Genomic DNA, 23,128 nt, shown 5'->3' with positions numbered 1-23,128 from the left:
TTCTCACTTCAGTCTGTGCGCTCGTTTGGAGCCCGCGGACAAAAAATAAAATAAAAAATCCTACCCACTTTATTCAGTCTAAAGCAGTCTTCTGTAAAGGGTCAGTAAAAGTTCTCAAACTGCGGGTGAGGGTCCAAAAAGGGGCACAGTGTGTTTCAGTACAGTATGTTTGTTTGTCTTAGTTTCTGCCTAAATTCACATTCATCATATTTATCATATTTATAAAAACTCTGACATATATATGCACCAAAAAAACTAAAATACAAATACATGACAATGACAATGATGGTCTTGATTTGTTCTTGACAGGCCATGGTCTTGGTCTTGTCTCGATCTTGACCTTTAAAATTCTTGGTCTTGTCTCGGTCTAGACTCCTAGAGGTCTTGGTCTTGTCTCGGTCTCGGGATCCTGTGGTCTCAGACTGTTTTTGGTCTTGATTAGTGCGGCCTTGACTATAACACTAATGGATATGTTCAATGTCACACCATGGAACATTCTAAACCCATGATCTGTGTTTGAAGAGAAAACTACTAGTCACCTCTCAACTTTGAGCCTCCTCCTCATCAATTACATAAACGTATTGATATGGAAACCAGTATTGTTCATGAGGAAATGAAAGTTTTCTATATTTAGAGCAAGGCCTTTTTCTCAATAAATCTTGTGTTTTTTTTTGTATTCCTCTGACAATGGATAGCTTTGACCTTTGTGCTGGTTTTTGTTTCCTGCGGATCGGCCCACTAATGACCCATAAACCATTTTTAAAGAGAAGCTATTAAACAACGTCAACTTTCTGGAGCTTTCTATCGTGTTATAACCTTGTTCCCTCATCAAAAACATGTCTGAAGAGGATTTAGCTGTCACCCATGCATGTCTCTCCCGGGCCTTATTTGAACACTCCTTGTGGTTTGCAGTACAATCCTGTCCAAAGTTCAGCCCACACCGTCCCCGTACTCCCACACAGTAATTTTTCATAAATACTGTATACAAAAGCATGATACAAAACAATACACTGAAACTTCCCGAGTTTGCAGTAGTTTCATGAGTGGAATGCACGCTGATTGTGTTGTGATAGTGACTTAGCGCACTCCATCTTTAACTACAAAGATCCTAAAAATGTTGTGATGCCACTTGAACACAACCTATTCATTTCATTGACCTTAAACTGATACTTTGCAGGTGTTGTCGTCAGAATTTCCCAGGGGATGTCATGCTCACTGGAAGCACTACTCTGTCTGAAGCTCTGTTACTCAAGTTGGACTCAATCTGAGCTTTATTTTCGCACAATATGACCAGAAAGAGCTACAACAGGTGAGGTGACTCCTGAAAATGTTTGTATTTTTTCTTGAGTTTTCACACTTTCTTAAAACTTTTTTGGCAGTGCAAAATTTTAGGGGGCAGAAGTGCTACTTGGATGTACAGAGATTGTGCAAAATTGTCCTTTTTTGCGCTCTTCAGTGCTAGTCAGGCTGGCAACACATAGTGCCTCTGCTCAATTTTGTTTCTCTACAGCAACTAGGTCAGGAATTGGAATACACTAGACCAGGGGTGTCAAACTCATAAGGTCCGGGGGCCAGATCCGGCCTACTTTAATCCCAAAGGGCCGGAAGAAAATCATGGAATATATACCTAAAAAACAATTGTTCAAATTTTTGTGCAGGAAACGCAAATCTATTACAGAAATCTTTTTAATTGATGAACTTTTCTTTTTACAAAATATTAATATTTTATGAAGAACCTGAAACTTTAAGAAAAATGCAATTTCAGCACAAATTTTAACATGAACTTGTAAGCAAATAGGAATAAGAAATTTTTCTTGGAAAATCCTGCACTTGGCCGTCCATTTTCAAATTTGACATTTTTCTGATGAGAGGGTCACGGTCAATCAGTCAAAAAGATTCCTTTAAAGTTTGGAAGAGACAAGTTTCATTTGTGCTGCTCTGGTAGGAGAGCATCATTACAAAGGCTGCAGGAGATTTGCTTTCTCTGCACGAGAATTACCAATGTTTTAATTAAAATATTTAAATTGAAAATCAGCCAAGGGCCAGATCAAAGTAGGTTGGATACGGCCCCCGGACCAAAATGAGTTTGACACCCCTGCACTAGACGGTTTGCAAGAACTCCAGGAGTGCGAGTTCGGGCACCAGCCAATCAGCGAAGAGCCGTACATTCTGTGTTGGCAACGATTTCCGAGATCGAGGATTTAAAGCCGAAACAAAGACAATGTTTGGTGAATTTCATCAAGGGGAAAGACGTTATTGCCCTTCTTCCTACGGGATTTGGGAAAAGCTTAATATATCAGTTCACCCCATTAATGGCGCATTACATAATAAACCAAATAGCAGCGATTGGTTAAATGAAAAAAGTACTGCTGTCGAGCGAACAAATTCTAATGCTGCGAGGTCAGACGGTTTCTACAAAGTGAAACCTGCTGATGAACCGGACTACTTCAGTGCAGGGAACAGTCTCAAATACAAAGTTGAAAAAACGGACGCACAAAAAGTACAAAATAATGAAAAGCCTTTAATACTACATGGCGGATAAAGCTGAAATCACGACAATGTGTTTCGGGCATCATCAGGGCAAATTTTTTGGCGGTGTTTGATAGTGTGTGCATTGTGTCACAAAGGTAACTTCTGAACGTTCCACTGTAGAGATACAGGCAGAACCACCCCAGCATGTCAAAGTATCAACAGATATACTCCAGTCTTTATAAGTGTATCTCTAGTTTAACATCTTGGGTTCTTTTTAAAGACAATACAGTAAAGTGTATTTCCCTTGTTGACATGTTTCCGCTGCAGGTCATCTTCAGAACTGTCCCCGGTGTTGGTGGTGACGTGTCGTTTATCAGCTGTTGTTACTTCCTGTAGGCGTGGTCAGCCTGATGGACCTGACAGGCGGCTAAAACTGACCACATCATCCGTCGCCTGGTGTTCTCTGGAGGAGAGTTTCTCAGCTGTGTGAATCGTCATCATGGTTGATCTTGCTCATACTCCCTTTCCTGATTTCAATGAGCCTTTTCAACGCTGTTTGAACTTCTTGTTTTCCGATCCACTGACCCGTGCCCCGTCCCAATCCATAATGTGGTTATTTCTTTATAATGATATGGCAGATTTTAGTTTTCCTGTTCTGCTTTGTGTTTTTGTGTTCTGGTGTGTTTCCCTGATCTATAGCTATTATCATTGCCTTACTTTGTTTGCCTATTTTTGCTTCAATAAATCCAAACCACTTTATTTATATAGCACATTTTATAAACATGACAGTTTCCCAAGGGCTGCACAGACAAATAAATACAATAAAAGACAATAAATCATATTTAAAAACAATAAATACAAAGTGTTAAAATGCATAAAGCTAAAAATGATTAAAACAATGAATAAAATAAAATAAATAAAAGCACAGAGGACCAATAAGAGAATAGAGTAAAAGTGTGTTTTAAGATGAGACTTAAAACTCTCCACTGTGGGGGTAGGTCGGACGTGGGGGGGCAGAGCGTTCCAGATTTTGGGGCCGACCACAGAAAACGTCCAATCCCCCCTGATTTTAAATCTTTTGTAGCAGAGAGGGGGGCTTCAAAAGGGGTATTTACAACACAGGTAAATCTGGCTAAAACACAGGACAAAGGCATTAAAGTGGAAAAATATACAGTTCTTTATTCTAGTTAATATTAAAAGAGCTCATTTTACACATTTTTTCTTAAAAAGATACACAATCACACAACAGTTTGGGAAACTAAAACCTGGGACACAACTAAAACCAAATCACACAAAAACTATTAATATTAATTCAAATTAATCAAACCAAACCAAATAGTTGCATCCCAGGTTTCAGGAACCAAAGTGCTAGTGCAGTGCAAATCTGTTTATACATAAAAAAGGTGCTATAGTATTTTTTTTTAGGTGCGTGGCTTCACTGTTAGGAAGTTCACTATCCGCTATTGCACACCCCCTCTAGCCGATCACTACAGCAATTACACTTCCACTACAGAGAAAAGAAACTACAGAATCACTTTACGAGAAAATTTAAGGGACTTGGACTTTGAGAATTTGAGAGCAGAATCTAGCAGCAGCAGCAAAATCTGCCAAACAGAGATACATCGATTAATACACGCCAACAAACGCCACCACCCCCAAACATGCATCACCCAGAGCCTCTACCTGGTTTCTAGAATAGGCTTATTCTACATGGGGGCCTGGGGAGCGCGTTAGGAGCGGCCGCCGTCTCCGCCTGCTCCAGACAACACCTTTAAATTTAATCAGAAACAAGGCATTAAAACAAGTTCTACGAAAAACATTGAAGGAAGAACTCCAGTACTTCCACCGAAAGCCCTGACTGCCCCACAACGGCGTGCGCAGCCTTTTCTAATCGCTTTATCAGTGACGCCGGGAGTCACGCACAGGTGGACGCCTTCACGGACGCACCACAGCCAGAACAGTTCAGACACCCGGCTACACTTGTCTTAGGCTACGTTCAGACTGCAGGGCTTAACGCTCAATTCCGATTTTTTTATGAAATCCGATGTTTTTGCGAGGTCGTTCACATTTCCAATTAAATGCGACTTGTATGCGATCTCTTGTGTGAACAGTAAACTGCCCGAAAGTGTCCCGCATGTGCACTGGTGAACACGATGACGTTTACCACAGTGAGCGTCTCTGTGTTTACAGAAGTTGTCCAAACATGGACGCGAGCATTGAGCACCTGGAGATTTTAAAGTTCCTCTCGTACCGGAGCCAGAACATGAACAACTTACTTGTTTTAAGGAGGAGATTGAGAAGGAGAAGGACGAGGTTTTTGGCCGTGGTGTTTTGTGGGGCAGCGGCAGCGACGTCCGTTGAAAGGAACGTGTGGATGTGGAGACGTAGCCAAGAGTGGTGAGTGGTGATGTGCTTCACTTCAGTGACACGGAGTTCATTAACTATTTTCGCCAACTTCAGCGCAGAATAGTGACATTTGTGGCTTGTTGATAACGTGTAGGTCGAATGAATGCGCTTTGGCCGTTCAGACTGAAGTCGCATGTCAAAAGATCGGATATGTATCGGTTTCAGGACCACATATCCAAGTGTCCTGCGTCGCATTTGAAAAAATCAGATCTGTGTCGTTCAGACTGTCATTAAAAGATCAGATACAGGTCACATAGAAGTCAAAAAATCGGATTTGGGTCACTTCAGGCTGCAGTCTGAACGCAGCCTTAGTCCCCACGAGCTGGACCTGGCCCTCGGACCCCAGAGAGTAAATCTGGATGAGGTCCGAGACATATTGTGAGTAAAATCTTAAAATCAACTCTAAATCGAACAGAAAGCCAGTGCAAAGATTGATGTGATTTTTGGTTCCTGATAAAAGTCGTGCCGCGGAGTTCTCGACTAATTGCAGACGGGAAAATGCGTTTTGAGAGTCGCTCGTGTAAAGTGCGTCGCCGTAGTTCAGACGTGCCGAAATAAAAGCGTGAGTGATTTGTTTTGATCACCTCGAGTCATACGATAAAAATTATTTTGTCAGTGATCTGATTTCCACTCCCTACTTTGTCCTTAAAGGCCCGAGTGCATCTGGAGAAGCAGTTTCCCTTCTCACTGTTACACCAAACACAACCAATCAGTCTCTCGATATGTCTGGTGAAAACACGCTTCCCTGAGGACGGACCGGGGCCAAATCCACCGTGTCTTTAAAGTCTGTTTTTGTTTTGATTCGAAAGAGGTGGTCTGTGATTTGAATCCGGGGAAGACATGATGGAATAGGTAATTTTCTCCCGAATAAACAGAAATGTGTTGTAACAAGCCAGATTCAAGACTAACTGTTGAAAGGGAAGCACAATAGCAGTGTGTGGATTTCAAAGTCCCGGAGTAAATTATACGAGCAAAGCCAGAAATAAAACAAGCTGAATTTGTCTAAACTAGTGACTAACAATACACAAATGAGACACATAAATCAACAGACTAAGACGTACTAGAATTTCTACTCTATATTAATGACATAACACCATAAAATGCAATAAATCACTTAAAAAAAAGAAGAAAAAAAATCAATATAGGCCTGTTTTTAAAGGTGCACAATGTAACTTTTCTCTACCTGCTTGAGAAATTATTGCTTTATTATTTATGATTTATGTTTTACAGTATGAAGTTTAAGTTTATCTAGAACATAGTGACATAGTGTAGCTTTAAATTGAATCAGATCAGTCAAATTTGTCTTAAAAAAAAAGTCAGTTTCAGATGAATCTTTCTTACTATATTAATCAAGTATTAAAAAAAAAAATTAGAATACCATAAAATATAGAAATGTAATGTATTAGTCTGTGATGCCTTTGTGTAATTATAACAATTAAATTAAATTAGATTTGCCAATTTTATTTATTTATTTATTTTTTTAACAATGTTTTAATTTCTTTTTGTACATTATAAAGCACAACCACAATCTATCAGTCATGTACATAAAATAAACAAAAAAACAAAAAAAAAACAAAACCTGACAATCAAACAAACAAACAAAACTAACAATCAAACAAACAAACAAAAATCAAACAAAAAACTAACACACAAACAATCAAACAATCAAACTAACAAACAAAAAAACTAACAAACAAACAATCCAACAAACAAACAAAACTAACAATCAAACAAACAAACAATCAAACAAAAAAAATAACAACACAACAATCCAACAAACAAACAAAACTAACAATCAAACAAACAAACAAACAAAAAAATAACACACAAACAATCCAACAAACAAACAAAACTAACAATCAAACAAGCAAACAAAAAAAACAATTACAGATCAACCTAACAGTTAGAAAATTAAGTTATAGCATCCATACATCTTTTTTTCTCCCAACCCAAATATCAGCAAATATAACACATATATATATATATATATATATATATATATATATATATATATATATATATATATATATATATATATATATATATATATATATATATATATATATATATATATATATATACACACACACCATAAAAATACAAGATGTATACATATATACATACATTAAAAAATATAATAGAAATAAATCAATAAAAACAAAAGGTTTACAGAATAATCTCAATCATCTTCAGCACCATCCGTCAAATTAAGACCCCACACCTCGTCAAACTATTTCAACTGTCCTTTCCTAATGCATGTGATCTTTTCCAAGGGGATGGGATATATACCTAAAATAAACATAACAGGATAGTTTTATTTGTTTTATTCTAAAAAACAAAACAAAACATATATCACAGATTATTTTTATTTTCAAAAATGTGAAATATGCCAATGCAGTTCTGTTCCATTCATAAGTTTGTCCTGAGTTTTGTGCTGAGCCACGAGCAGAGGTGATGGAGAGACTCAATCTCTCCTCCATCACACCTCCGACGTTTATGTTTATACTCCACACCAGCCAGAGAGAGAGAGAGAGAGAGAGAGAGAGAGAGGAAAGAAAGAAGGGAAAGAAGGCAGAGAGAGAGACTGGGAGAAAAAGGGAGAGTGAGAGAGGCTGGGAGACGAAGGTATAGAGAGGAAGAGAGTGGAAAGGAGAGGGAGAGACTGGGAGAAGGGGGTAGAAAGAGGACGAGAGAGGGAGAAACAGAGACTGGGAGAAGGAGGGAGAGAGAGGAAGAGAGTGGGAGTGAGAGAGACTAGAAGAAGGAGGTAGAGAGGGGAAGAGAGAGAGTCTGGGAGAAGGAGGGAGAGGAAGAGAGAGAGAGAGACTGTGAGAAGGAAGGAGAGAGAGGAAGAGAGAAGGAAGAAGAGAAAGAGAGAGTGGGACAAGGAGGTAGGGAGAGGAAGAGAGCGGGAGGGAGAAAGAGAGGCTGGGAGAAGGTGGCACAGAGAGGAAGGGAGAGAGAGGAAGAGGGAGGAAGAGAGAGGGAGACTTGGAGAAGAAGGTAGTGAAAGGAAGAGCGAGGAAGGGAGAGAGAGAGAGACTAGGAGAAGAACATAGAGAGAGGAAGAGAAAGGGAGGGATAGAGAGACTGAGAGAAGGAGGTAGAGAGAGACTGAGGGAGGTAGAGAGAGGAGGCGAGAGGGAGGGAGGGAGACTGGGAGAAGGAGGTAGAGAGAGGGAGGAAGAGAGAGGGAGAGAGAGGCTGGGAGAAGGAAGTGCACAGAGGGAGAGAGAGAGAGGGATAGAGAGAGGCTGGGAGAAAGGGGTAGAGAAAGGAAGAGAGAAAGACTGGGAGAAGGAGGTAGAGAGAGGAAGAGACCAGGAGAGAGAGAGAGAGACTGGGAGAAAGAGGTAGAGAGAAGAAGAGAGAGGGAGGGAGGTAGAGAGAGGAGGAGAGAGGGAGGGAGAGAGAGAGACTGGGAGAAGGAGATAAAGAGAGGGAGAGAGGGAGAGAGAGAGACTGGGAAAAGGAGGTAGAGAGAGGAAGAGAGAGGGAGGGAGAGAGAGAGATTGAGAGATGAAGAAAGAGGGAGAGAGAGAGACTGTGAGAAGGAAGAAGAGAGAGAGAGTGGAAGAGGGAGGGAGAAACTAAGAGAAGGAGATAGAGAGAGTAAGAGAGAGACTAGAAGAAGGAGGTAGGGAGAAGAAGAGAGCGGGAGGGAGAAAGAGAGACTAGGAGAAGAACATAGAGAGAGGAAGAGAAAGGAAGGGATAGAGAGACTGAGAGAAGGAGGTAGAGAGAGACTGAGGGAGGTAGAGAGAGAGGGAGAGAGAGAGAGAGACTGGGAGAGGTAGAGAGAGAGGGAGAGAGAGAGGAGAGAGAGAGAGAGAGAGACTGGGAGAGGTAGAGAGAGAAGGAGAGAGAGAGAGGGAGAGAGAGAGAGACTGGGGAGAGGTAGAGAGAGGGGGAGAGAGGAAGGGAGAGGGAGAGACTGGGAGAGGAAGGAAGAGAGAGAAGGAGGTAGAGAGAGGGAGGTAGAGAGAGAGACTGAGAGAGGTAGAGAGAGGAGGAAAGAGGAAGGAAGAGAGAGAAGGAGGTAGAGAGAGGAAGGAAGAGAGAGACTGAGAGAGGTAGAGAGAGGAGGAGAGAGGAAGGAAGAGAGAGAAGGAGGTAGAGAGAGGAAGGAAGAGAGAGACTAGAGAGAGGTAGAGAGAGGAGGAGAGAGGAAGGAAGAGAGAGAAGGAGGTAGAGAGAGGGAGGTAGAGAGAGACTGAGAGAGGTAGAGAGAGGAGGAAAGAGGAAGGAAGAGAGAGAAGGAGGTAGAGAGAGGAAGGAAGAGAGAGACTGAGAGAGGTAGAGAGAGGAGGAGAGAGGAAGGAAGAGAGAGAAGGAGGTAGAGAGAGGAAGGAAGAGAGAGAAGGAGGAAGAGAGAGGGAGGGAGAGAGAGAGACTAGGAGAAGAACATAGAGAGAGGAAGAGAAAGGGAGGGAGAGAGAGACTGAGAGAAGGAGGTAGAGAGAGACTGAGGGAGGTAGAGAGAGGAGGAGAGAGGAAGGAAGAGAGAGAAGGAGGTAGAGAGAGGAAGGAAGAGAGAGAAGGAGGAAGAGAGAGGGAGGGAGAGAGAGAGACTAGGAGAAGAACATAGAGAGAGGAAGAGAAAGGGAGGGAGAGAGAGACTGAGAGAAGGAGGTAGAGAGAGACTGAGGGAGGTAGAGAGAGGAGGAGAGAGGAAGGGAGGGAGAGAAGGAGGTAGAGAGAGGGAAGGAAAGAGAGAGACTGGGAGTAGGAGGTAGAAAGGAGTGCGGGAGAAGGCAGGTGAGGCAGAGAGAGAGTAAAGAAGGCAAAGAGAGAGAGAGATAAAGTGAGTGTAGAGGAAAGAGAGAACAGAGAGAGAGAGAGATAAAGTGAGTGTAGAGGAAAGAGAGAACAGAGAGAGGGGGAGTCGGGTGAGACGGACGGAGTGTGAGTGGAAGAGAAGCTGAGTGAATATGGAATCATGAGACAATATAAGAGATTACGCACAGTTTTACCTTGACATGTTTTGACTATAACTTCTGCTTGACAAAAGACGGGGAATTTCCAAATGTTTTTCCGATGGCGCAATTCCAATAAATTACCCGTGAAAGTAGATCATTTGGACAAACCGGATACTGGATACAACAGACTGTTTCTATATTTAAAGGTGCATTGTGTAACTTTTCTGGTGGAGTATGGCATTAAACCTTTGTATCTTCATGGAGAGCAAACCAGACCAAGTTACAGGTCAGATCTGTGGAGAGGCGACCCCGTTCACAGTCAAAATACATGATTTTCTAGATATTTTTTAAGCTTTAAAACCACCCGGACTGCAAAAAAAACAAAAACAAAATCTGGCCAAGTTTAGACGACTTGAATTAAGAAAGTTTTGTCATGATTTGAGTAAATTTCACAAGTCAAATTATCTGCCAGTGGGACGAGACTTTTTGGACTTAAAATATGAAAATAGATCAAAAACGACAACTTTTGGCACTTAAATGAAAAACAAAAAAATAAATGTTGCTTGAGTTAAGAAAAACACTCTTATTCCATTGGTAGATCATTTTACTTGTCAAGTTGAATCGACTCAAACAAAGTAAAATGTTCTTAATTTAACCTTTACATACTATTCGGGTTAATTTTGACCCGTTTTGACATTCAACAGTAGTAAAAATATTCTAAACATCATTCTTTGATCCAGAAATTTGATGACTTTTCCTAAATTTTGCCAAAATACACAAAAATTTTATACTTTTATATAGGGGTGTCAAATTATCGCGTTAATTGCGATTAATTAATTACAGTCATATTTAGCGCGTTATGTTTTTTAATCGCGTTAATGTCATTTTTAATCTCTAACTTTACTGTTTCTGTATGTGAGTTGCTTTATTATAAAACCTGTTTTTATGTGTTGTTGGGACAATAACAACATACACACACACACACACAAAAAACACATTTATACATTTTTTTTTATTTCGGTAATTCCACTCATTGCCGGAAAACCACACAAAACGCGCACAGTAAGAGCGATGTAAACGTCATGTTAACGTTGGCGGCATCAGTCGCACAATGGACGAGGTGGAAGAGCCAGTAGAACAGAGGCAGCAGTGCACAGGTAAAAACACATTTATGTCTTGGAAATTATTCTCCCGACGTGAAATATAAAAGAAAATAACAAATATAAAATCGCCTACACCTCAACAGCCAATTTGGAGAGATTTGTTAAACAATAAATGACTTTATAAAGTCACTTTTTTAAATCTATATCAGTCTTTTGATCTGCCACAATAATGTAATAATGAATTTAAATGAAAATACCTCAAATTGAAGGCTTTTCTCAGCAATTTTTAGGTGAGATTAAAATGAGATTAATTAGATTAATTAATTACAGATCATAATTAATTAATCTCTCAATTTTTTTAATCGCATGACAGCACTACTTTTATATACCACTGCTTTGAATGCACTGACTAGTTTGAAATAAGCATAATGGCTGCAGTGGATAAAAATGGTTATATTATAAATTCCAACAGTTCCAGAATATTCATGTCAGTTCCAAATGCAGTAAATATCATCATCATGTTGGCTTTTATGTTTTTATTTGTTTTGTAAATCAGGACATGATACTGTGTGATAGTAGATGTTTTCTCAAAAAATGAGTGTGGTAAAACTCACAAAAATATGCTCTTCCTGCTCTCAGAAACATTAGATTTATATATTACATATATTTATTCATGTGGGACAGTCTGTTTATTTGGTATAGACACTTACTCTAAGGGAATTCTTGGTTTGGGCCAAATTTGATCTGGACCAAACTGTGAAAGCTTAAGAAATAAACAGTATGTAAGGGTTAAATCATTTTCACATACCAACTGTAAAGTCCGGAATATAAGTCGCTACTTTTTTCTCACACTTTGAACCCTGCGGCTAATAAAACGATGCAAATATATGGATATATTTTTTGTTTGGCACATTGTCCATTCATATATACGGTCTGTGGTTTGGCGACACCCAGCCAGAGCGCAGAAAACGCCTCTAGTGCAGTGTGATAAAATAAGTTATGATGCTAAATGAACATAAGTGAGGGGGATATGTTTTACCCGTGTGAGTAAATGACAAGAAGAAACATCTCAAACTTCAGTAGCCGGACATCCACTCAGACCTGATTGATAGAATTAACCCCAAACCCGATAGAGTCTGAAATCTGCTGAAATCCTCCAAGACACTGACATGAAACAGACAGGGACAGAGGCTCTTTCTGCAGGAGACATGCGCAGTAGAGCTCGGGAAGAGACGGGGGAAGATGCTCGTTTGATTGTGTTTTGAACTGTTATTTTAAACTTCATACACACACACTCCTCATGGAAAACACACGAAGACATGCAGATGATGCAGCTTTTAAGTTAAAGGATCAGCATCACGTGAGCTCGACATCAGTGAGTCGATGGTGAGATTTTGCCGACGACAGTGTGATAAACTGACTCAACGCAAAAAGACGACAAAAACTTTCAGAGGCGATAAAAGTAAATGGCTCGAACTTGAAAACGTTCTTGAAGACGTGGACACCTGCGGCTTAGATTCAGGTGCGGCCTATATGTGTACAAGTTTTAATTTCGTTGATACGGCATATATTCATGTGTGCTCAATAGTCCTCAGTTTATAGTTTATTTTTAAGTATATTTATTGGCAGATGCAGCACCCTCGGTGTAAATAGCATATAACATTGTTATTCACACATAGGGCAAATAGCCATTGTTGCTATTTACACCCGGGGGTATTTAGCCTGGCACATAGAAGGGCACCAGGTGTGTTCCTATTTACACCCAGGAAATTAAAAAAAAGCAACTCACTGTCAGTACAAACATAAAGGTGCCAGCCCACTGAAAATCTCTAATATTTAATGTTTGTTTGTTTTTTTTACTCAAAATGATGCGGAATCATTGATCAATCGCAGTCTGTGCCTAATGGTTTAATCCTGGTTAAATCCTGGTGTAGTCCTGTTTTAGTCCTGTTTTAGACTTGGTTTTAGTCCTGTTTTAGTCCTGGTTTAGACTTGGTTTTAGTCCTGTTTTAGTCCTGGTTTAGACTTGGTTTTAGTCCTGTTTTAGACTTGGTTTTAGTCCTGTTTTAGTCCTGGTTTTAGTCCTGTTTTAGACTTGGTTTTAGTCCTGTTTTAGTCCTGGTTTAGACTTGGTTTTAGTCCTGTTTTAGACTTGGTTTTAGACTTGGTTTTAGTCCTGTTTTAGTCCTGATTTTAGTCCTGGTTTAGACTTGGTTTTAGTCCTGTTTTAGACTTGGTTTTAGTCCTGTTTTAGTCCTGGTTTAGACTTGGTTTTAGTCCTGTTTTAGACTTGGTTTTAGTCCTGTTTTAGACTTGGTTTTAGACTTGGTTTTAGTCCTGTTTTAGACTTGGTTTTAGTCCTGTTTTAGACTTGGTTTTAGTCCTGTTTTAGACTTGGTTTTAGTCCTGTTTTAGACTTGGTTTTAGTCCTGATTTTAGTCCTGGTTTAGACTTGGTTTTAGTCCTGTTTTAGTCCTGGTTTTAGTCCTGGTTTTAGTCCTGAGACTTGGTTTTAGTCCTGTTTTAGTCCTGGTTTAGACTTGGTTTTAGTCCTGTTTTAGACTTGGTTTTAGTCTTGGTTTTAGTCCTGGTTTTTTAGTCCTGTTTTAGACTTGGTTTTAGTCCTGTTTTAGACTTGGTTTTAGTCCTGTTTTAGTCCTGAGACTTGGTTTTAGTCCTGTTTTAGTCCTGACTTGGTTTTAGTCCTGGTTTTTAGACTTGGTTTTAGTCCTGAGTCCTGGTTTAGTCCTGTCCTGTTTTAGACTTAGTTTTAGTCCTGTTTTAGACTTGTGTTTTAGTTGGTTTTAGTCCTGTTTTGTTTTAGACTTGGTTTTAGTCCTGTTTTAGTCCTGTTTTAGACTTGGTTTTAGTCCTGTTTTAGTCCTGGTTTAGAACTGGTTTTAGTTCTGATCAACTAGCATTACCTGCGAGCTATACATCACACAAGTTAAATAAACTGCCCATGATGCTGTGACGCTTTCAACTTAATGACCCAAATCGTAATGGCAAATATATTTTGTAGCAACACTGACTTTACCTTTGACTTTACCTTTGTTTTGAATTTTATTTCTTTGGATTCTCAAATCCAGCTTCCCGCACTTTTCACAGACACGTCACACTTCCCTGTTTTCTTGAGATGTGTGTAAATAGAAGAACTGTGTCCATTGAACTATTAACACCCAGGGTGTAAATAGACACTTTATAGACACGATATTTATTTTATCTTTTAAATATAGAGGTTGTAGAACAGCTGGATATATACTTTAATTTGGATATGTTTATGTTTTTCTATGCCTTATTTCATGTTCAAAGTATTAAGTATTTTGTTCATTTTGTGTTTTATACATTGCAAAACTGCTCTAAGGTTCATATTTGTAACCTTTATTTATTTTCAATTTGAAAGTTTTGAGTGAAATTATCTATAACAAAGTGTTTTTTGAGAGAGAAATGCTGAATAAATACATTGTGTAACATTGTGTAAAAATAATAGTTTGAATAATCGAGCAGCCCTACCAAACACCTTCACTAGAATCATCAGGATCATTTGAGTTTTGGAATTGTTCATATCTACTAAACATAATGTAAAAGGAGCTGTTAACATGAAAACTACCACTTCATGACATCACAACGTGGAACGGAGCATTTTGAGCTTTGGATATAGACAGACAGTGTTGGGGAGTAATTATGAGTAACTGTATTCAAATAATGAGTAACTGTATTCAGTTACAGTTACTGTTTCAGTGAGTGTTAATTGGATTACAGTTACTTTGTTGAAATAAATTGATTACATGGTGGTATTTTCCTGTTTTCACATTAAAACCAGGACTAAACCACCAGGACTAAACCAGGACTAAACCTAAACCAGGACTAAAACAGGACTAAAATAAACCAGGACTAAACCAGGACTAAACCAGGACTAAAACCAGGACTAAACCACTAAAAAACCAGGACTAAAATAAACCAGGACTAAACCAGGACTAAACCAGGACTAAACTAAACCAGACTAAACCAGGACTAAACCTAGACTAAACCAGGACTAAACAAGACTAAACAGGACTAAATAATAAATTAAGGACTAAACTAAAGCAGGACTAAAGGACTAAACTCATATAGAAATGTTTTCTCTATCAATAATATTTTTTTTAATATGGTTAAGGAAAGACTGGGTTTTTATTGTCTTTTAGCAAACAAAACATCTTATGTGAAGATTTCCTCGTCTTTGCTTCTCTACAGCAAACAATTACCTGTTCATGGAGACTTGGGCTCAACAGACAATTTGAAGAGAACAAACAAGAATTTTCAGGATGTGGTTGTTACATTCATGTAGTTTTAAAAAGCATCACAATATCAAGTAATCCAAAGTATTCAGATTAAGTTAATGGATTACGTTACAAACTACATTTTGGGGTATGTAATCTGTAATCTGTAGGGGAATACATTTTAAAAGTCACCTTCCCAACACTGTAGACCAGGAGTGTCAAACTCATTTTGGTCCGGGGGCCGTATCCAACCGACTTTGATCCCAAAGGGGCCGGATCAGAAAACTCATGTCATATAAACCCCAAAAATAACAATAACTTCAAATATTTGTGCAGAGAAACGCAAATCTATTACAGAAATCTTTTTTTAATTGATGAACTCTTTCTTATTATAATATTATGAACAACCTGAAACTTTAAGAAAAATTCAATTTCAACACAATATTTTAACTTGTATGTAAACAGGAATAAGTCAATTTTTGTTGTAAAATCCTGCACTCGGCTCCACTTTTCTCATTTTGGACATTTTTCTGATGAGGGTGTCACGGTCAACAGTCAAAACGATCGTCCTTTAAGAGCGTTTGGAAAGAGACAAGTCTTCATTTGTGCTGCTCTGGTGGGAGGGGCCACGTACAGAGACGCTGGAGACGCTGCTGTGATAAACACCACAGAAAATTAACAATATTTTAATAGAAAATATAATTTAAATATTTTAGTAGAAAATCAGCCGAGGGCCACATTAAAGGTCTTGGAGGGCCGGATCTGGCCCCCGGGCCGTATGTTTGACACCTGTGCTGTAGACAGACTAATAATAAAGTGTTACTCAAACATGTGTGAATGAAACAAAACACAACTCCAGGTCTGTTTTTGCGGAAGTAACAGCATTATAACATGACTTAAATACGGAAAATACGGTAGATGTTGTTTTTCCCCGTGTGTAATTGAATAAATATAAGGTACAGCTGTTTAACGTCATACTGTGGAATATATTCATAGAAAGCAACCTAACCAAAAAGTTACATAGTGCTCTTTAAGCATCTATAACTCCACTTCATTTTCCCATTGCCGCTGTGTGTAATGCGCATCTAAAGTAATAACCGCAGTAACAATAATGGAAACGCACTGTACCCAAGTGACACACAGTATTGCTCTGTTGTAAAAACGGCCCGACCAATTTATAACACGACAATAGAGAGGCAATAAACGAGACTTAAAACTACAGTTCTGTCTGTGGCTCTGCAAACATAAGGAGCTCTGCTGTTTTAACTCACACTACTACATGAAGCTACGAGTTAAGACGGCGAGGTTGGGAATAAAAGTGCCATAACAGAAAATGGACTGTGGTGACTTTTAAAATGTATTCCTCTACTAATTACAGATTACAGACCCCAAAATGTAGTTTGTAACATAATCCATTAAATTACTTCAGGTGAGTAACGTAATCTGAATACTTTGGATTACTTGATTTGCTGTAGAGAAGCAAAGACGAGGATATCGTAACATAAGATGTTTTGTCTGCTAAAAGAAAATGAAAAGCCCAGACTTTACTTAACCGTATTAAAATATTATTGATAGAAGAAGAGGAGACACGGTCCACGCAGCGTGATTTAGTCCTGTTAAATCCTGTTTTAGACCTGTTTTAGTCTTGGTTTAGTCCTGGTTTAGACCTGCTTTTTGGTCCTCCTTTAGTCCTGGTTGAGTCCTGGTTTATACCTAGTTTAGATCTGGTTTAGACCTGGTTTAGTGTCCGACAATGAGTGGAATTACCGAAAAAAAAAAAAAAAAAGGATATAGCCCAAAATGTAAAAACAGGAGAATACTGCCGTGTAATCCATTTATTTCAACAAAGTAACTGTAATCCAATTACCACTCACTGAAACAGTAACTGTAACTGAATACAGTTACTCATAATTTGTACTCTGATTACGTAATTCCGTTACATGTAATCTGTTACTCCCCAACACTGTATATAACAACAATATAGAATAAAATAAAGAAAAAGTAGCACGCGACTCCAGTCAAATGAAGCTCATTGAGGCTGAAGTTATAGGGTAACAAAACTGAATTCAGAATCAGAAAGACACTAATGCACCTTATAAGACAGCAGTGACTTGGAACACACTTTAGAAAATGGGGGCAGGTGGGGACTGTTTTTAAAGACTTTATTTGACATATGATATTTTAAACTATTTATTCTTATTATTATTTGTGCTGCTGTTGACCTGGACCTGAGTGCAGTATTTCGTTTCTGTGTATTTTTTATACTGAAATGACAAATAAGTTCTGATTCTGATTGAATTTGGAGCCAAGGTCTATATTTGGAATTCCACACTAGTGTTGAAATCACTAAACGAGACCAAGATCAGTCCGAGACCACAGGGTCCTGAGACCAGGACAAGACCAAGACCTCGGAGAGTCAAGAACAAGACAAGACCAAGACTTTTAAAGGTTGAGACCGAGACGAGACTGAGACCACGGCCCGTCGAGACCGATTCAAGACCATTTTTGTCATTTCCTACATTTATTTGTATTTTACAGTTATTTTGGCACATATATGGGCCTGGTCAAGCAGAAGCAAACACCAAGGCCAAAAATTCAAGTTAATGCATCTGATATAAAAATGTATTGAACAGATACATATGTACTCTAGTTTATGAAACTGTTTACCTTTTTTCTGTACCATTTTTGGTTCTAAAGTTACATACGTTTTAAACAGACCATGTATGAAACATGGAACAAAAATTATTTCCCAAATTTCAAAGACCTGAAAATCATGTAAATAAATGGATGTATTTCATCATATCTTGTGTTATTCCATCTTTGAACTGTTGATGAAGGTACATGATTTAAAAAAAAAAAAAAAAGTATTTAAAATGATAAAAATTTGCTTGGAAGGACTGACATATTTTATAGAAATAGTTTCCTTTCATTTTGAAGTAATATTAAAGTATTCGGAAGAAAAAAGCGACAAATGATGCAAAATCCTGCACCTTCTACTTGTTTGTACAATTTTCCCTCCGTTACTTTTCCCTCCGTTACCATGACTTTTCTTAATAAAAAATCTCATTACTCAAAAAGTAAGAGGTTTTTCAACCTAATCTTGTACCATATGGTAGAAAACTATATGAAGCAAATATTCAAACCAGTTTGTTAAGGATATGTAAGTGAGAACCACTAGTTATCACTGTTTGTATTTATTGCCCAAAAAGTGCTGCATATTTCATTCCCTCCGTTACCAACATGAGTTTTTAAAATTTTTTGTCAACAACTTGAAAGAATATCACAGGTTTAACTTGACCCTGTTGGAGTGTAACTCTTTCCTACATTCTGATACTTTACTTATTTCAATAGTCCCTCTAGTTTCTGAATAAGAGACATTTGAATGTAAAAAATCTGCCCCTGTTTCCCTCCGTTACCACTTGACCGGACCCTATGTGTCATTGTTTTAATAAATCTATCTCCGTTCTATCTGATTAATGTTAATTTAAGCCAAGCAAACTTTACTGCACTTAAACACACTGTGCCCTTTTTTTGGACCCTCACCCACAGTTTAAGAACACTTTCTTAAATCTTATTTCCACTGGCACTTTACAAAAAACAACTTCAAAGTTAATCAAGTGGTTTTTTTCAAGTTTCTAACATTTACAGTTACATTATCTTACTGGTTTTTCAGTGATATTTAACAGCCACTGCACATTCACCGAACGTAATGAAATATGATCACACTTGGCAAGTGTCAGACCTCGAGACCGAGACAAAACCGAGACAAAGCACCAGAAAGACCAAGACAAGACCGAGTCCAAATGCGCTGGAGACCGAGCCGCGACCAAGACCGTAAAAAAGAGGTCTTGAATCTGGTCTGTGGTCTAGGACTACGACACTAGACAACACCTCTTCCCGCCCGCATCTCTGGTTTAAGAGGCTCAGCAACACTGTCAATCAAACCCTTTGCCAACACTAGTGTGACAAAAGGGAAAGAAGGCACTCGATTGGTCTGTTCTTAATGTTCATATCTTGATTTACGGACAAAATAGCAACATAAAAAAACCCAGGATCAGGAAGAAATATGTATTAGAGCTGCTAACCGGCTACAGATTGACCATAGAGACATTGTTTATTTAAAATTGTGTTATTTTATTATTATTTGTATATGTTCTGGATTCAATGTTCAAGCAAAACTATCAGTAAACATTTATTTTAATAAGAAAAGTTTTAACATTACATCTCTCGAAAGAAGAGAAAACATGCAGATGTTGTTGAAGTTTTTCAATAAATATTTAGTTTGGCCCAAGACTTAGTCCCAGTTTTTAATTTTGGCCTCTGTGAGTTTGAGTTTGACACCCCTGACCTACAGCTTTAATATTCTAGCAATATAACTTATTTATATAAACCTGACTCTCTGACTGTTGATGATGTAGGCAACTTTGTGGATTGTAGGGCTTCATAAATAAAATGGATAAGTTCTATTATTATTAGATAGATTAAAAGGCCCATATTGTGCTATTTTCTGCTCTGTGTTCTAATGTTGTTTCCTCATCAAAAACATGTTCAACACACAAACCTGCATATTTTTATTGTGTTCTTCTCTCATAAAGAAAACACTCCGCCTTGTTCCACCTTGTGATGTCAAGTAGTAATACAGAAAGTGCTCCACTGTGTTTTTAAACTCCATACACCTTTGCTAGAATCATTTGGATGATTTCAGCCCCAATGAACGATACAAAAAGCATAAAAATAGCAAACAGAAAGCATGCACAAACAGACAATGATGCAAACAATCCAATAAATTATGATAAATAAGTAAAAAGAAATAGAATTAAAATAAAAAAGGAATAAAATGAAACTAAAACCAGTTAAAGGCCAACCAATAAAAATGGGTTTTAAGAAGTGATTTAAGTGATTTACTCATGGTGTGAACCTCAGGCAGGTTCCAAAGCCGAGGCACCTGGAGTTGGGTACCAGACCAGGTCTAAACCAGGACTAATCTTGGGCTTAAGACGGAGAGAACCCCGAGCCTGTGGAGCATGGTGTCTGTAAAGCGAGATCGGGCGACAACTGCGCTTACGGGGCGTGGAGCTGTACGCCGCTCCTTTCACCTGTGGTCACTCAACAGTCTACATGGGCGCACCTCAGAGCCCGTCCCGACAGTGAGTCCTGGTTCAGTTCTTGTTCAGTCCTGGTTTAGTCCTGTTTTAGTCCTAGTTCAGTCCTGGAATCAGTCCTTTGTTAGTCCTGGTTTAGTTTTGCTTCAGTCTGTGGCGTGTGCGGCGCAAAAGTCCGGCATCTCTAACATTGTTTCTTCTGCTCAATAAATAATGCCAGTGAAGTGATGATGTATATTTGTGCTCTTCACTGTAGGGACCAGTCTCAAATACAAAGTAGGAAAAAAAACTGAGGCACTCAAAAAGTACAAAATAATTAAAAGTCTTTAATACCACATGGCAGATAAAGTTAAAATACTCCAACGCGTTTCGGCCCTTCAGCCTTCATCAGGGCAAACTCCAGATGGAGATGGAAGAGCACTTTCGAATTATCGCACTATATATTTCCTTACACTATGTATCTTTTTATATGAGGTTTTTTATACTATTTTATACTATTTTCATATAATGTATCTTTCTATGTATTGGTTGTTGGGATTTGTACCATTTATGTCTTGTATTATTTTATTTGAACTTGTGTAGCCTGTAATTAAAATTTGTTAAGCCAAGGCAAGGTAAGTTTATTTGTATAGCACAATTCGTACACAAAGTAATTCAAAGTGCTTTACCGAATAAGAAATACATTAAAATCAAGCAAAAGATGTTCATTTTGTCTTCTTATATACTTTAACTTCTTGGGTTCTTTTTAAAGACAATGCAGTAAAGTGTGTTTACCTTGTTGACATGTTTCGGCTGCTAGCTGCAAGGTCATCTTCAGAACTGTCACCGGTGTTGGTGGTGACGTGTCGTATATCAGCTGTTGTTACTTCCTGTAGGCGTGGTCAGCCTGATGGACCTGGCAGGTCGCTCAGACTGACCACGCCTCCCGTCGCCCGGTGTCTCTGGAGGAGGGTGTCCCAGGTGTGTGAAAGGAGGAACGCGCCGTCGTCCCGGTTAATTCTGTCCGTGCCTCGTTTCCTGATTTCAATGGCCTCCTTGATCCAGCGTTTGAACTTGTTGTTTTCCGATCCAATGACCCGAGCCCCGTCCCAATCCATAATGTGGTTGTTCCTTTTACAGTGTCTGATATGGCGGATTTTAGGTTTTCCTGTTCTGCTTTGTCTTTTTGTGTTCTGGTGAGTCTCCCTGACGTTTCCTTCTCGCATTCCTTTTGGTGTTCCTTTTTTCGGATGTGAAATGCCCGGCCTGTTTCCCCTATGTATGATTTATTGCATGATTTGCATTGAATTTCGTAGATGGCATTGCATTTTTGTTCTTGTGGGATTTTGTCCTTGGGGTGTACGAGCTGTTGACGGAGTTTTGTGTCTGGTTTTACTACAGTGCTAATGTTGTGTTTTTTCATGGCTCTGGATGGGTTCGGTTATTCCTCTGATGTTCGGTAGTGTGACTATGTTTTGTCCTGCTGCCCTGTGTTGGATTGTAGTGTTTTTTTCCGGTGTTTGTTGGTTTTATTGATAACTTGGCGTGGTCAGTCTGAGCGACCTGCCAGGTCCATCAGGTCTGACCACGCCTACAGGAAGTAACAACAGCTGATATACGACACGTCACCACCAACACCGGTGACAGTTCTGAAGATGACCTGCAGCTAGCAGCCGAAACATGTCAACAAGGTAAACACACTTTACTGCATTGTCTTTAAAAAGAACCCAAGAAGTTAAAGTACATTAAAATCATAATAAAAACAAAAACCTACATGTCCCATCATGCATCTAGGGGACTGTGGGCCAGCCCACTGTGAACATGTGACCTACACCTATTACTTTAAATCTGCACTGTGATGAACATCTCGAGTTTGCCCTGATGAAGGCCGAAGGGCTGAAACGCGTTGGCGTATTTTAACTTTATCTGCCATGTGGTGTTAAAGACTTTTCATTATTTTGTACTTTTTGAGTGCCTCAGTTTTTTTCCTACTCTGTCAATTTATATTCGTACTGAAGAAAGTGTAACCGTTTCATTTCATTTCGTGATTGTAATTCTTGAAGTCGTAACTTTTCAATTTGTGTTCTGATGGATACTTCAGTTAGAATGCTTTAAATTTGTGTTTGATTTATCACGGTAACGGGTGTAATGTTCACAGGTCCGGGCTTGTGCGGGTTTAACTTTGATAAAATCACGGGTTAACGGGCGAGTGCGGTGCTCGTCCTGCGTGGGTGCAGGTCTCAAAAAATGGTGCTGGACTGAAAAGGCTCGATCTAATTGCCCATCTAAGGTCAAATGTGCCTTTAACTTGAAAACTACCACTACTAAAGCTCAGTAGAATCCATTTTGTGTAATACAGCACCTTTAAACTGATCAGATTCAGTCGTTTGGCATTGACCTGTTAAACCTCAACATATGGCGAAACTTAATATTGATCTGAAACACAGACTCAATGGCACTGGGTAGTTCCTCTCATTGTGAAGCGTTTAATCCGAGTGTTTTGAGGCCCACCTGCTCCCGCGTCTTGTTTTGTCGTGCGCTTTGACCCAGTGACATGCTCCAAATGTCTTTCCTTATTCACAATGACATTACGTTCGAGTTCGGCCGTAATAAAAGATACACACATAATATAATTGGATGCTCTCTTCACTTTAATGGGAGCAGGTCTGAGCAAAACCCAGGTCAGAGCAGGCAGCTGCATCACTGTTCATTATAAACCGGAGCAACGACAATCACAAACCATCAGGAAATATGAAAGACCGATGTTAAAGAAAAGAAAAATATGACGCTATTTTCTGATTTATGCTTTTATAATGTTGTTTCCTCCTCAAAAACAAACCTGGACTTGCGTTTTGTTTCATTCACGCATGTTTAACACACAAATCCTG

Source organism: Boleophthalmus pectinirostris, unplaced genomic scaffold (genome assembly GCF_026225935.1).
Source record: "Boleophthalmus pectinirostris isolate CB_2022bp ecotype Guang Dong unplaced genomic scaffold, ASM2622593v1 HiC_scaffold_19, whole genome shotgun sequence".
NCBI classification, from domain to species: Eukaryota; Metazoa; Chordata; class Actinopteri; order Gobiiformes; family Gobiidae; genus Boleophthalmus; species Boleophthalmus pectinirostris.
This window is presented reverse-complemented; position numbering follows the sequence as displayed.